The sequence below is a fragment of the Sycon ciliatum genome, chromosome 13, assembly GCF_964019385.1.
Source record: "Sycon ciliatum chromosome 13, ocSycCili1.1, whole genome shotgun sequence".
Taxonomy (NCBI): domain Eukaryota; kingdom Metazoa; phylum Porifera; class Calcarea; order Leucosolenida; family Sycettidae; genus Sycon; species Sycon ciliatum.
In genome coordinates, this window is record NC_088655.1 from 20,705,004 (window position 1) to 20,720,070 (window position 15,067).

The 15,067-nt window shown below is 46.6% G+C and overlaps 1 protein-coding gene across 1 annotated transcript in view; it reads right to left on the reverse strand.

The window, feature by feature from the left end:
- Window positions 1–15,067, reverse strand: part of LOC135829600 (uncharacterized) — a 373,880-nt gene that overhangs the window by 324,929 nt on the left and 33,884 nt on the right. The window lies entirely within an intron of this gene.

Consider the following 15,067-nt stretch of genomic DNA (forward strand, 5'->3'; position numbering starts at 1 on the left):
TTGTGTCGCTGTACAAATTGGATCAACGCCCAGGATGTGGTATGAATGCGGCTAGATGTACACATAATATGAAAGTGCAGTGATGTGATCGGAACTGGTTCATGGTACCAGTTTTGTGCTTTAGGTCACATTTCAGTGAAGAGAATTGTACGTCGCTGCCTTAATCTGATGCCTTCCGGGTGATTCAGTGGCAATTTTGGAGTTTTTCCTATTGCCACTTTCAAAATGGATGTCTTTGCCTTTTATTCTGCATGTGTAATTTAATATCGTACTCGTAATGCAGGTTCAGTGAAGCCAAGCCTATTCACGCGACTGCAGATTCGTAGTACATACTGTAGAACAGGTAATTTAGCGACTAGTTGTATTTTAGCGTTTTCCCATTGTCAACGTTAACGGTCGGTTAGCGACGTTTTAGTTTCGCGATATGCAGCGATTTTACTCACGGATCACCAGTGCACTACTTGTCTCAACTGATTAAGGACTTGAAACTTTAGCGAAAATGAGTCGATCGCTATATTCGCTAGGGTTTTTACGTCGCTAAAATTACCCGTTCTACAGTACCTACGCCACTTCAGCAGCCGAGTTGGAGAGACACTTATGCGAAGCTAGCCCGCCAGCATTCAAGATTCATCTCCCGCACGCATTACATAGTCGGCTGCCGGACTGCTCAGATATGGGCTTCCTCCTCTCGGCCAGGCACTTGTGGCGATTCTTGTATTTCTCACACACACACACACCTGCACACACACACACACACATGAGCACACTTACACACACACACACACACACACACATACACACACACACACACACACACACACACTCACACACACACACACACACTTCGAAAACTGCAGCAGTTACACTGATGGCAATGCAGGCTCTGCAACAAGCTCCTCTGCGGATGCCTCAATCAGGTCAGCAGCGACTTCCTCAGCTGCCGACAGCAAACTTGTGGAGCGGTGCAAGCTGGGGAGAATCACGTTCTTCCTCAGAAAGATCAAGGCGTCAACATTCGAAGGGTGGAGGAAGCTGCGGGTTTTCGTAACGATGGCACCAGCAGCAGAGAAAACGGATTCGGATGGCACAGACGAGCCAGGAATGGCCAGGAATTTCCTGGCCACGGGTGCCAACAGCGGAAAGCGGTCGCTGTGCACTTTCCACCAGGCAAGTACATCAGTCTCCATGCCTGCTGGCTCAGCCTTTTCCAGGTTATCAATTGGCTCGTCATGCCCATCGTCGACGTTCGATGTGGTGCTCATCAGTTGAGCAAGGCTGCTCAAACAGGGCTTCTTCGCAGCTGGCTCAGTAACGCTAGAAGCCGGGCATGTGGGCAGCTTCTCGCTGGCCAGTTCAGCAAGATCTTTCTGCACTTGGATGCGCTGTTCAACCTCCAAGAAGTTCAGGTTCCGGAACCGAGGATCCAAGGCGCTAGCCAGGACCCCCGGACTCCGGACATCCAAATTATCGTGGCGGAACGTCACCTTCAGCCGTGAAAGTAGATTCATCGCGAACGACCGTGCCATGGTGGGGTCTGTTTCGCCAACCAAAATTTGAAGCCGTGTTGCCAGCTTTGTGGTGATGGGGAGCATGATTGAGAGCGTGACGTACGATTGCCCGCTGGCAATCTTGGTGGCAAGCTCAAACGGCTTCAGAATTGTGACCAGGTGTTCAGCTGCGGCCCATTGCTGGTCCTTCAGCTGAAGGTCACGGTGTTCCTTCTTTGGAGTGCAGCTGCTGTCCGACAGCACAACCGTCAATGCTGTCCTTAGCTGTAGGGGGCGGCTAACATGAAGAAGGTGGAATTCCACCTTGTAGGCACGTCCTGGACTATGGTTAGTGGCTGCTTGGTGCTGTCGAGCTGCAACTGCTTGAGCCTGAGGTGCTCAGCCGCCACAGACGGATGTTTAAAGTGCCCTACCAGTTTGCGACTGCAAGCCAACAACTTGTCCAGGCCCTCCGTTTTGTCGATGGCGTTCCTGATGACGGTCTGCAGCATGTGGGCCTCATCGTGAGTCACACAGCTCACTTGTTGGCGTGGAATGCCGAAAGCATCCACAACGGATAGCAGATGTGCAGCCAGCTGTACACTGGTATGGCTGCCGTGGAATTGGTTAGTCTGCAGGACACAGCTCACCAGAGACCAATTTCTGTCAATAAAATGTGCAGTGTATGTGACATAGCTCTGCGTCGCCATAGAAGTTCATCCATCGGTGGTGAGGGCTATGCCACACACTCCCTCGTTCTCCAACAGCTTTTTTCAGGTCAGCGATCCCTATTTCATGGCGCTTGCGTAGCAGCGAACTGAAATTAGTTCGCGACGGGAATGGGAAGGCAGGCTCCACAAACTTCATCAGAGCAACAAACCCACGATCGCCAGCGCTGGACAGTGGTCTGGTGGAGTCCACGATCCAATGGAGATGTAATTGGAACTGGACCAGGGTGTCAGTTTTGCACTTTGGTACCGATTTTCAGTGATCACAACTGTACTTGGTGACAGCCTTAATCTGATCCCTCCAGGATAATTCAGGAGAAATTTTGGGATTTGTGTTTTGCCACTTTCAAAAACCAAATTGTAACTCTTCATCGCGGGTCTGTAATTTTTATAGCTTTCGTAATCCAGGTTCAGTGAAGCCCAGCCAAATTCACGCGGCCACGGATTCATAGTATATTCTTGGTACGGTACTACTTATGATCTTCAGAAAAGTTGATGCGGGCCAAAGGAAGCGGATTTCCCCACACAGTCTCGGAATGTAAGGGCACTCACGATGTCTGGGACGTGTTGACATAGATTGCCGCAAGAAACGACGGGAGTAACACGGTGCACAGACATTTTAGCTTCCCATGCCTTTGTGCTTTGCTCGCACAGCTAGTGCACCCAAACCCAATGTGTGGGTTCATACAATCCTGTAGGCACGGCTGCAATGCACGAGGTCCTGTATGCACAAGCTGCTAGGCAAGAGGACAGGGCCTGTGCTGTTCTAGCCCGCAGGACTGCATGATAGCTCGGAAGGCTTTTCCGCTTCCAGCTCATGTGCGGGAAGTTCTCCTGTCTACTTCTTCTGAAGTTCCTGTCAGTTCTTGTACTTTGACATGCTAGCAGTTCATACGTGTAATGGATGGAACATAAATATTGTTCCGTCTGCACCTGCTCATGTGAAAGTTTCTGGCGTGATGGCGTCTCTGATGGAAAAACCCAATCTTGTGTGCAATAGCAATGTGGCCTATTTTAAGGGAAATAGACACAACACCCTGGGGCAAAGATCTGCACACATTAATGGGTGAGGAGGCAGTAGATGAGAATTTTCCGGTTATGACAGGATTCCACTCGGGTAAAGGTCGGGGAACACATGTGGTGTAGATCACAGTCACAATTGTAGATGAAAGCAAACCAACGCATAGTGGAATTCAACAGTTGGTTGATATGGTACTACTTGTCTGGTACTGCCGTGGACATGGAAATACGTTGGCACGTCTAGCGGCCCCTGGGTGCCGTCCATGCAGCCTTGATTCGGTATGCGTAGTCTACGGTACACACATGCAGTGCGCTGGTCGCATCGGATCAACATGTGCACTGCATGCAACGTTCTGTACACACTGAGAGCGCCGTTCCCGGTCGTTCCACTGAATTTCCATGTCCAAGACAGTGCTTACATTGCATGATTGCCATTAGTGTCAAAAGCCGCTCCAACGCGCCTTTGTAGTGCTATTCTACAATCAGAGACACGTTCTTGCGATTTGCAGTCACACTCAACGTACAGCGATGATTCAAACACCAGCAGAATCAGGCTTTTTAGCGCTCATGTTAGGGTATGTCACGCATGAGCTGTGCACTCCGAAATCTCCCGTGATCAAACACCTCGTCAACTTTACAGCTAGCATAAAGTGCATCACAGTCACACGCTTGAAATTTGACATTCACCCGTTTCCCGAATTTCGAGCTTCGTCGCTTGTGTATTTTACTCCCGCTATTTCGAATTATACAGCTTTGGAAAGCTGCATTCAATAGCTTTCCAATGGGCCGTCATTTGTTGAGTTTGAAGTAGGGAGGCCGAAGTTATAGCTATTTGTACCGTGATCTATGCTCCTTTCCATATGCTCCATGTGCGGGACGAGTTACCTCATCCTTGGCCATTCAAGGTGGTTGTTTCAGGACGAGTTATCTCGTCCTTGGCACTGGAAGGGAACTAACTTCCATTCGTGGATACAAATTGTGTTCAGGTCACGACATGACTCCTTTCAGCTGCAATTGCATGAATTTTTGAGTATTTCACGCAATTTGAGCAAGATTGCATCCCTTACTGTGTTGCGTTCCTATTTTTGGGGAATGTATCAATTCTGTTACCCCGTGGTTAATAGTCTTGGCAACCATTTCCAAATTATTAAGAACCACAGTGGCCAGAAACCTGGAGTTTCAGGTCTTGCCATTGGCCCTGTTTTCGGAATTTAAATGCAAAGTACCATAGAAAAAGCCTAGCAGCTCTAAACAATGCGCAAGCAAGTGACGACCTGTGCCGAGAGAGTGTATATGCCAAGCTCAGTAAATGTAACTTAGTGCACACACAGAAGCAGGATTTGTGTACGGAAGTGTACATAACAAAGCTGGCGGGAAACTTCCAAGCACCGATGCAATAACTGGGAGGATCCTCGCGCCAATGTGTTCGATGGAAACCGGCGGAGAATAGCTTGGAAAAGTGCCGGGGTCACCAGACCCTGCAATATTGAGAAAAGTCCCATTCCGCCAAACCTTCTCTTGAGTTCGAACACCCCCCAACAGTGGAGTAACGCGATACTTCTAGTTTGCTGAGTGACAGAGAAAGTTCACTAGGCATTATATTATTATTAGATATGCTCACAGCAGAAAAGTACTGCTAGTAACTATATTGTTGTGGTCCTGTACCAACTTAAATCCTCTAGCAGGAACGGCGGAACTGACCCAGTTGGTCAGACAACTGCCGGATCAACTGCTTGGCCACCAATGCATGGCTGCTGCCGAGGATGTCATGTGTTTCCACTATTCTATACAGAAAGTAGCAAAGACTATGGTTTGGCTGGATCAACCAAAAACTGACTCTGCTCGTCCTGGCTACTCTTCAGGGAAATATTTGGTTGTGATTAGTCAGCATCAGAGCTAATGATCCATACATGATATCTTCCTGTGCTAGTTTACCCGGTCACGGCTACGGCAGTTGCCGTCGGCTCCACTTTCCAGAAGTGCAGCGATCTTCTTCAGATCACCTTGTCGTGATGCAGATAGAAGATCGTCAGACATCTAGAAGGGAAAAGGAAATCAGCGAACGTACAGAACAATTTTCAAACTACTTGCATGATCCATATTGTAGTAACGTTATCATATGACTTCTTCAGCTCTTTGCATCCTCTCGTTTCAATAAAAGATGCACTACCAGTTCCTACCAGTTCCTACAATGCCCATTCTGAACTATACATACCCAAGATTATCTTGATCATTATGCTGTTGGTCATAATGGATGCGTTATGCTCTTATAATATATAATTCTGAATTAAGAAAGGGTTTGCTCCCCACACTGGAGCTCACTCTTTTCCATCGCTTTGACTTGACACTGGACCGACTCACGACTGACATCCAGAGCACATGAGAAGTCCATCGAACCTTCCAGCTCTGTGTGAAGGCAATATCACTCCTTCTTCTACCTGATAATCGTTCTCTCAGACTTACTTTTACGTTGTGTTCGAACTGTCTGTGAATCTTTTTTCCTTTATTTTCTTTCTTGCCATGTGCCAGCTGCTGAACTGTGCAGTTGTAGTAGTCCCTTTGTTTGGAGTTTACAGTAAAGAGAGAACAGTCACTCACCTTCGTGCTTTGCTCTGGTGGTAGCCAAGTCTTCCTGGGCATCTTTGCAGGGCTCATCGTTACCTCTTCCTCCTCATCATGCAGCTCAAATGAACTTTGCATCAGCTCTGTTGTCAGCCTCTCAATCTGTATGAAGCCAATCAATTGATATGTGCAACAAAGAGGATTTGCTAGGGTAGAGGATGTCCGAGAAATACATCTTTTATGTTATTATGGGTGATCTTTATACACATCCTAGGGGTATAGCCTTGGGCGTTACCAGGCGTACAGATTTTGCAAATCCTTGTTTTCAAGTTGAAAATGATGAAAATGGTGCTAAGTACTTCTGTTTTCCATTTTGACCTCTACGACCTTTACATAGTCTAAGGGCACCTTTTGTAGTTGGCGTGTACAAGGTGTTCACCACTGTGTACGCCACTGCGTGCAGGTCATGCCACTGACGTTTACATGTTGTGCAAACATTCAAATAGTCTTCTTCCTGAACTCTTTTTCTTTGCCATATGAACAACTTTTGCTCTGTGTGTGGCGGTTGGGGAGCGGCAGAAGAGATCTATCGTTGCGAGTGAATGTGGAATAAAACGCTTGACGACAATTCAACAACTGAGAAAACTCCTTACTGTACTCAGCTGAAATCAACCGGTGTTCTATCGCCCAAGCATATGATTTTTTCCAGGCCAGTGTCCCGCCATAGACTTTGGCCTCGTCACACCATTCTGATGATTTCATGATGAAGATTCCGTTTTTTCACAACCGGCTGACATGTAAAACCATGCACAAATGAACTTGACTTAAACCGGCTTGCACCCGTTCCATACCTCTTTCGACAAACCCTGGACATCCTAGTAGGAGTGCTCTATTTAACCAGTATCTGCTCAGTAGCTAGACACACCTCTGTTGTTACCAACTTCCGCCTCTTTCCATAAGCTAGTGAGGGACGAGGCCCAGGTGAAAGATAAAGCAAAGCAAATCTTAACTCACTCGTTCCGGTGATGTCAAGAGCCCGTCTTGGAATGCTGCAAGTTCCTTCTCTCGTCTGTGCGTGAGTGCAATCAGATTTTGTGTTTTTGAGCTGGGCATTTCTGATAGAGAAACAAGCAAAATAAATAATTTAAACTGTTAGGAACATGGATAGAGGGAAGGAGAAAACGACCTGAACATTGCCTGTACACAGGCTACTGTCAACACAGTGGCCCATTGAAAGTCGTCCAAGACTTATTACCTTCAGATTCTAATTATGTACCAAGTACCCTTGCTGGCCAACAGGATTTTGTGTTTATAGCTGTACGTTAAACAGCGTTTTATCAAGTTCGACAATGAGCTGGATATATTGAGAGCAGATTCACTATCCTCTCCCTCGTCGCAACCCAACCGAACTCAGGTACCCAATCCCTGATGGGTCTCTTTGTGATGGGAATGATCTTCAATGAAATGTAACACGTAAAGAAAAAGGACCTATAAATTACTACGTCCACTTCATCCCCACCACATTTGGGCTCTGCGGCCGACCACGAACATTCCCCACAATAGCAAAAAGAGGTTCGGAGTACTGCAAATATTTTAATTCCTTCTGACAGCTGTTTCGGCCATCAGAGACCTCATGAGAGAAGGTAGAATGTCGAATGATTCAAAAAAGAAAGAAATCACCTATTTTATACTGACTCTTGAAACAAGATGGCGCGTCAAGAAGCGCGCATTTGATACTCAAAGTATGGCTCAAATAAGGTTTGAACTCAATGAATAGTTGTTATTGTTTGCAGGCAACCTGCCTACACTCAAGAGAGCACTGCATTTCACACAAATCCATTAGAGGTATCGTTTCAACGTTTCGGTCTTCATGACCATCATCAGGAATGAAGAGGACATGAAAAAAAACAGTAGTATAAAAGAAGGAAGCAAAGCGCGGAACCTATAGTGACAGCGCGCGTAGAGAAGTTAGAGAAGTTAAAAGCACGTCGTGGCAAGTGCATTGCTACATGAATAGTTGATATTGTTAAAATCATAGGAACGTCAGGATAGAGGGGATAGTTATGCCGGATACTGCAGCGCAGCACAGCTAGAGACGTCATGCGAGTGACCCATATGGCATCTACTCCATGCACTCCATCACCATACTGCACCGTTGGCTCACTCATTGCGCATCGCCTTTTCAAGTGCCGTGTGCTGCTGCTTACTTTCTTCTTACGTAATTCAAGTTGTGTGCCGTTCAAGCAGCAGTGGAGTGGAGAGGAGAAGAAGAGTGAAGAAAACAACGTAGTGCAGTGTCATGGAGCCAAGGTCCCATGGGCGTCCCGCGTGACAGCTGTGTGCGTGTGTTTTTCAACACAACAGCCAACAATTCTACAATCATGGCTGCGTACTAGTAGTATGAACGTGAACTCAGCTGGACGCGCACGGAGTGAGCCGACGGTGCAGTATGGTGAGGGAGTGAATCAAGTAGATGCCAGATGGGCCACTCGCATGACTACTGTATCTGTGCTGTGCTGCAGTATCCGGCATAACTATCCCCTCTATCCCGACGTTCCTGTGATTTTAACAATAACAACTAGTCCTTGAGTTTTACGCCTTATTTTCACACTTTGAGTATCATGCGAGCATTTATTGACGTGCCATATTGTTGCAAGAGTCAGTATAAAAAATAATAGGTGATTTATTTCTTTGTCAAGTCATTCAACATTCTACCTACTTTGAAGTACTCTGATGAGGTCTCTGATGACCGAAACAGCTGTCAGAAGGAATTAAAATATTTTCAGGACTCTGAACCTCTTGTTGCTGTTGTGGGAAATGTTCGTGGTCAGCCGCAGAGCGCAAACTTTCCGCACCTGAGCCTTCCAAGTTGGAAGGTTGTTGGTTTGCGCTTCGTAGATGTGTTGGAGCTAGGTGTCAGGTCGTCAGATGTCTCAATATCCTTGTCAGTTTTGTGCCTCGTTGTCGCACTATCTGACTGTATATTATCTCGTTACCTTGGTGAACTGTTAGTCATAACTAGTAACTTATAGGTCCTTTTCTCTTTACATATTACTATTGGCTCAACATCCGAGGTTTAATAAAATGTAAATCAAACCAGAAAGGTCATGTTAGTAAGGTTATTTGTTCAACCACCTTGCAAAGCAGGCATGGCTGCACAGTGTCCTCTTTCATCACCTGTATAAGAGATCTGCGTACATTCAAATATGGTCCCCACTTCTGCGAAACCAGGCTGAGGGTGAAAATCATTTTCTTTAGAAAAATGATGTTTTGTAAAAAGGTTGTGCCGCGTGGGTGCTCGGGTGCAGCGAAGTGGCACCAAAGAGAATCTCGCTTATTTGAAGAAGGAGCAGTCATGGCAGGAAGGTTTTCAGCAGTCACGGTAGTCAAAGGACTTCCAGTAGGATATTCCCTGCTACTCCTCCAGTCACGACGAAGAGTATTTGAGCTGACCGAACCGATTTCATCTCCTACACTCAAGGATGACGAAATTTCTGCGCTAGCTGCTGCTGCAGAAAATGGAAAAGAAATCGTCTCCAGTTAGAGTTGTGATGGCGACAACGAGCAGAGCCTGGACGACATCGATCCAGCCAATCGAAGTACGGAGGCACTAGCTGTTGCTGGGCCTCACGCAAAGCGAAAACGCGCAGCAGAGCTGATGCGTTTGCAGCAAGTTCACGAGGAAAAAAGTTGCAAGAGCAGTGTGAAAACTGTTTTCAATGGAAGTCCTTGGCGATGAAGTGCTACTGAATGCCAGGCAAATGAGCGAGCAGATTGAGAGGCCCCCACTCGAGATTTTCCTCGCTAGCAATCTAGCTGCACGGGTACAGCGTGCCAAGATTTCACTTGCTGGTCAGCACCAAGCAGACACTGCAGCACGCCAGCACACTATGTGCATACTATGAACAGTGGGACAGCTTGAAAGGCCGTATTCTTGCTTGTTTCTGAACAGTTGTACTAGATTCACCCTTCAAAAAGTACCATGATGTCAACTGGAGTCAGGTTTCCTTGTGGTGTGTCGCGCCAGAGCACGCCAGGACATGCATTCAGCCCCAGAATGTGCTGAGTGAGGAGCAAACAAAATTCATGCCGAACTGTCCATGGCCAATACCGCCTGCAGCACCAAGGGGCCACAACAAGCCTGCCCCCACATATCTACCTTGTTTTGTCATGCAAACAAAAATCATCCATGTCTCCTCCTTCAATCTGGTGGACGTGGATCTCTCTTCATTTATTTCCTGTGATAACGATTTATAATAGCTATAAAGAGAACAAATTCTGCTGTCATCGCCACACTACAACAAAGTCATGAAGGTTTACCAAAATCGATTTTCTTGTCACAATCATCAGTGGAAAGCCGTGACTGAAGAATAACCATGCCAAATCAATAATTTATATACATTCAATAATGTGTTACGAGAACAAAACAAAGTGCTAAAAATAGAATGAGGGAAGGTGAGACAATAGAAGTAAAGTGAGAGCTAAGTGCAACAGGGGTGAGGAACTAATTGCAACGCTAGAACTGTGTAGTGAGACAAACAATCATGCTGTGCACCTACGAAAACAATCTTAACGCAACTACATGTTTCTTCTGCTTACAAAGATCAGGCTTATGCAAACGAATACAAACAGCCTCAAGTACTTTCAACTGACTAGCGTACCGTGCACGACAAAGAAGTGAAAAACTAAAATCATCATACACATGCAGACACTTAGGGTGAGACAACAGATGAAGAAAAACGGCAGACTTCTTACGATCACAATCACCATCCGATTCCTCGTCTCCACCAACCGCAACCTCGTCCCCCGTCTCATCTTCCAACTCGTCCTCAGTGTCGTCCTCCGTGTCATTCTCCTCATCACCACCGATCGGTCCCAGGCTCGCTTCACATTGCTGAACCTCTGTTCGTTGACTCCTCCTTTGATCTTGATGGTAATTTGATACCATTGTTGTTGTTGTCATTGTTGTTGTTGCTAAATCTTCTGTTCCCAGCGTCTTCGCCGGTGCTTGACATCCAGTACTGTAATAATTCATTGAATAATTAGCCGTTGATCGTCTAGGTCTTTGAATGTTGATCGTGTTGTTTTCTCTGTTGAATTCCGTTTCCTTCAGCCTTCTTTCTTCTTGTTCATGTTCAGTGCTTACCTCATCCATATTTGCCCGTGCCAGCGACACCACAGACTCAGCCCCAGCACTGCCGATGGCAGATGCAGGTGGCGGTTCTGGGGGAGGCAACGGCAACGATGGCGATGGGGGCATCACCATGATCACCTCGCCGCAGCGTCCACTTTGGTCTTGAGCTGGATGTTGTTGTGGTGTACTTTCTTGTGTTGTTATGGTGCATTGTGTCCATCAAGATCAAAGGAGGAGTCAACGAACAGAGGTTCAGCAACATGAAGCGAGCCTGGGACCGATCGGTGGTGATGAGGAGAATGACACGGAGGACGACACTGAGGACGAGTTGGAAGATGAGATGGGGGACGAGGTTGCGGTTGGTGGAGACGAGGAATCGGATGGTGATTGTGATCGTAAGAAGTCTGCCGTTTTTCTTCATCTGTTGCCTCACCCTAAGTGTCTGCATGTGTATGATGATTTTAGTTTTTCTGTTCTTTGTCGTGCACGGTACGCTAGTCAGTTGAAAGTACTTGAGGCTGTTTGTATTCGTTTGCATAAGCCTGATCTTTGTAAGCAGAAGAAACATGTAGTTGCGTTAAGATTGTTTTCGTAGGTGCACAGCATGATTGTTTGTCTCACTACACAGTTCTAGCATTGCAATTAGTTCCTCACCCCTGTTGCACTTAGCTCTCACTTTACTTCTATTGTCTCACCTTCCCTCATTCTATTTTTAGCACTTTGTTTTGTTCTCGTAACACATTATTGAATGTATATAAATTATTGATTTGGCATGGTTATTCTTCAGTCACGGCTTTCCACTGATGATTGTGACAAGAAAATCGATTTTGGTAAACCTTCATGACTTTGTTGTAGTGTGGCGATGACAGCAGAATTTGTTCTCTTTATAGCTATTATAAAATTGTTGTCTCCGCGTCGATTATTTGCAGATAACGATTTAATGTTTTTTTTCCGGATTTTTAACACAATGCCCTGCTGTGTTTGAGTTATTTTGATATCACTATGAGTCCACCCAAACCTGTAACCTGGTTTTCGCAGATTCTGGGCCATATACAATAAGCATTCTCATATTCAAAATTCTGAAGGACGCCTCCCACAGCTTCTTTATAAATAATTTGTTTGCAGGCAAATTGCCTTCACTGAAATGAGCAGTGCATTATCACAAATACTAGTAATCCAGTAGTAATCCATTCTCATACTAGTCACTTGAATTATGAACTTACTGTTGCCAATGCCAGCGCTAATTGCTCTCATGAAATTCTTGTCTTTCCTGTGTGACCTCATTATGGCTGCCAGCACCGACTGGAAACCGGTACTTCGATTGTTGAGCAGATCATATTCCCGTTGCGAAATATGGTGCTCAGCAATGTCAGCCATGTTGGTGCGCTTCAAAAACTCCAGCTCATTTATCTCGCTCTCATCTTCATCCTCATCATCGTCCTCTGACAGATCCTCATTATCATCTGCCAATTCGTCTAAGACCACACTGCCTAAGAGTACAACAGCAGAAAGACATACTTCATATCAAGAACATAGACAGAATTACTTTGAAGTATGCCAAACCTGGTTTGGACCAGTTTTTGACTCAAATATCAAATTCTTGTTTTCCGGGATTAAATTGAGCAGTAGACTACCAGGAGTTCTCAGAAAGCATTAGGGCTTAAAAGACCTACGTCACAGCCAGTCCAGTGGCCATGACAACTGTTGCCTAATCCTCCTCACTACTGTACTCCACAAACCACCATTACCGTCGCTCACACAAACCAGTGCACCAAGCGACCAGGTAGGAGAAACAAAGTTAAGTTAAGAAGATATTTACAAGAAGATTACAACAAGAAAAGAACCAAGAACCACGATCGCCAAATCGCTGTCATCAGCAAAACGTGCCCGGGTGCGTGCATTGGCTTACGTGTACATCAGTGCGTGCATTGGCTTACGTGTCATCAGTGCGTGCATGCATGAAGTCTTTGAAGATCAGAAAAGCAGAATGATCACAACTCATGCATGATGCATCGATGAGTCATATCAACGGACAACGACTACGTAACCATGGATATAATAATGGCGACAGCAAAGTTAGTTCCGCGTCCAAAAGCGCAGGTACTAGGTGCAACAAGGAAAAGTCAGAGTGCAGAACAAACAGAAATTCAAATCGAAAGGAGATAAATATTGCAAAGATGAAGCGAATCGGTTTGGTCTGTCAGAGGGTGCTTGCGCCCAGCGACAGGGTGACAGCAAACCCTGTCAGAGAGAGAGTCAGTGTACAGAATAGGAATACATAGAACGCAGCACGCAATGGAGTTGCTGTGGAGAGCGAGAATGCAAGCAACAACGTAAGTACTATCTATGCAACTAATTATATCGGCGTATTGTTATTGATATTACTATCCGACAAACACGCACAACACACAACAAACACTGTATCGTAACAACGCACTCGTAAATGATGTTATCACAACGACACTCGTAAATGATGTTATCACAACGACACTCATTCTATTTCACCTCTCCCCCTGATAACATCGCGAACAGCAAGGTCAAATTAGTCACGATAACGAACGGGGAGCTGAATGTCAGCACGAGGACGAAGAACTCTCGCAGGCACAGGCTCAACAGGAGCAGCAACAACAGGCTGCACAACACCATCATCAACAGCAGACAACTCAACAGAAAGAGACAATGCATCGTCATCATCATCAACACGATCAGTAGGCTGAGACTTGATCAGCTCGATGTTGACAAGCTTGTTCGAAGTACGGGCATCGTCATTGTCGCGCACAATCACAACAGTAGACTCAGAGACAACTTTGGACACCACCCAGCCAGGTTCATACGGTGACGTGCGTTTCTGGCGGCGACAAGGGCGCAACAACAAGACAGAATCACCAACACTGTACGGACAGGGAGCAACAGGAGCACTAGCAGCAGACTCAGGGAGTGACGCCTCGGCAGCAGACAACTCCTCCTCCAAATAATCACGCACAGCAGCAGACTTCACACACAAACTCTCGACCCACGCACTCAGAGACACATCAGGCTGCGGACAATCGACAACAAGGTCACGGGGAATCCAACCACACATAGCCTCACACGGGGACAAACCAGTAACAGAGTGAGGACGCACACGATGATAGTATAACAGGACGCTCAACGCAGAAGCCCAATCATCTGACTCAGTAATTGTTTTACGAATCAATGTTAACAATGTGCGGTGAAACCGCTCAACACCACCCTGACTCTGCGGGTGCCGCACCGCACCACGTCACACTTCCACTCCAAATGCATTGTACAGTGCCACAGTAACATGATTCACAAATTCAGTGCCATTGTCCGACCTCACGACATCAGGGGCTCCCCAGCGGGAACACACATCGACAAAAGCAGAAGCCACAGACGCACCATCATGGCGAGCCAAAGGAACAACTTCCACCCACCTCGTAAACATGTCCGTGCACACCAGGACACAATGGTAGCGTTGACTCCTGTTGGGACCAAGTTCCAGGGTGTCCAGCTGCACAACACTCCAGGGTCCAGAAGGACTAACCGGACGGGTCGGCGTGGCAACAGGACCACGCTTGGAACTAGCGGCAGCACACGCAGAACAAGACTGGACAACAGACTGGCACAAAGCAGCCATGTTAGGGAAATAACACCCAGAACGAAGCAGCTTCCAAGTGGTCTCCCAATTGGCATGACCACAAATCGCATGCGCACGAGACAAAACTCGACGCTGCAGGGACTGGGGAACAACAGGCACAACCTGCTCATCATTGGGGGGCACCTTAACACGGCGATACAAACCGCCGTCGGAAACAAGAAGTTGAGTCCGTAATTTCTTAAAAGCAGGATCAACAATGTCGGAACCAGAAGACACAGCAGCAATAATACTGGAAATCTGTTCATCAGAATGTTGAGCAGACAACACGTCTTGCAAGAGAACAGCACTTACAACCTGCCTTGATGGCGCTGAGACGGCGGCAGAGGCAGCAGCAGGAGAGGCGCTCGGCTGAAGCTTCCTCCAGCAGCGTACAAACGTGTCAGGCACACGCGTCAACTTGTCGGCCTTGTTCTCTGCAGAAGGCACCCAACGAAGGTGCACTTGCATGCCGGTCTCTGCGACGATGTCCTCCACTGCT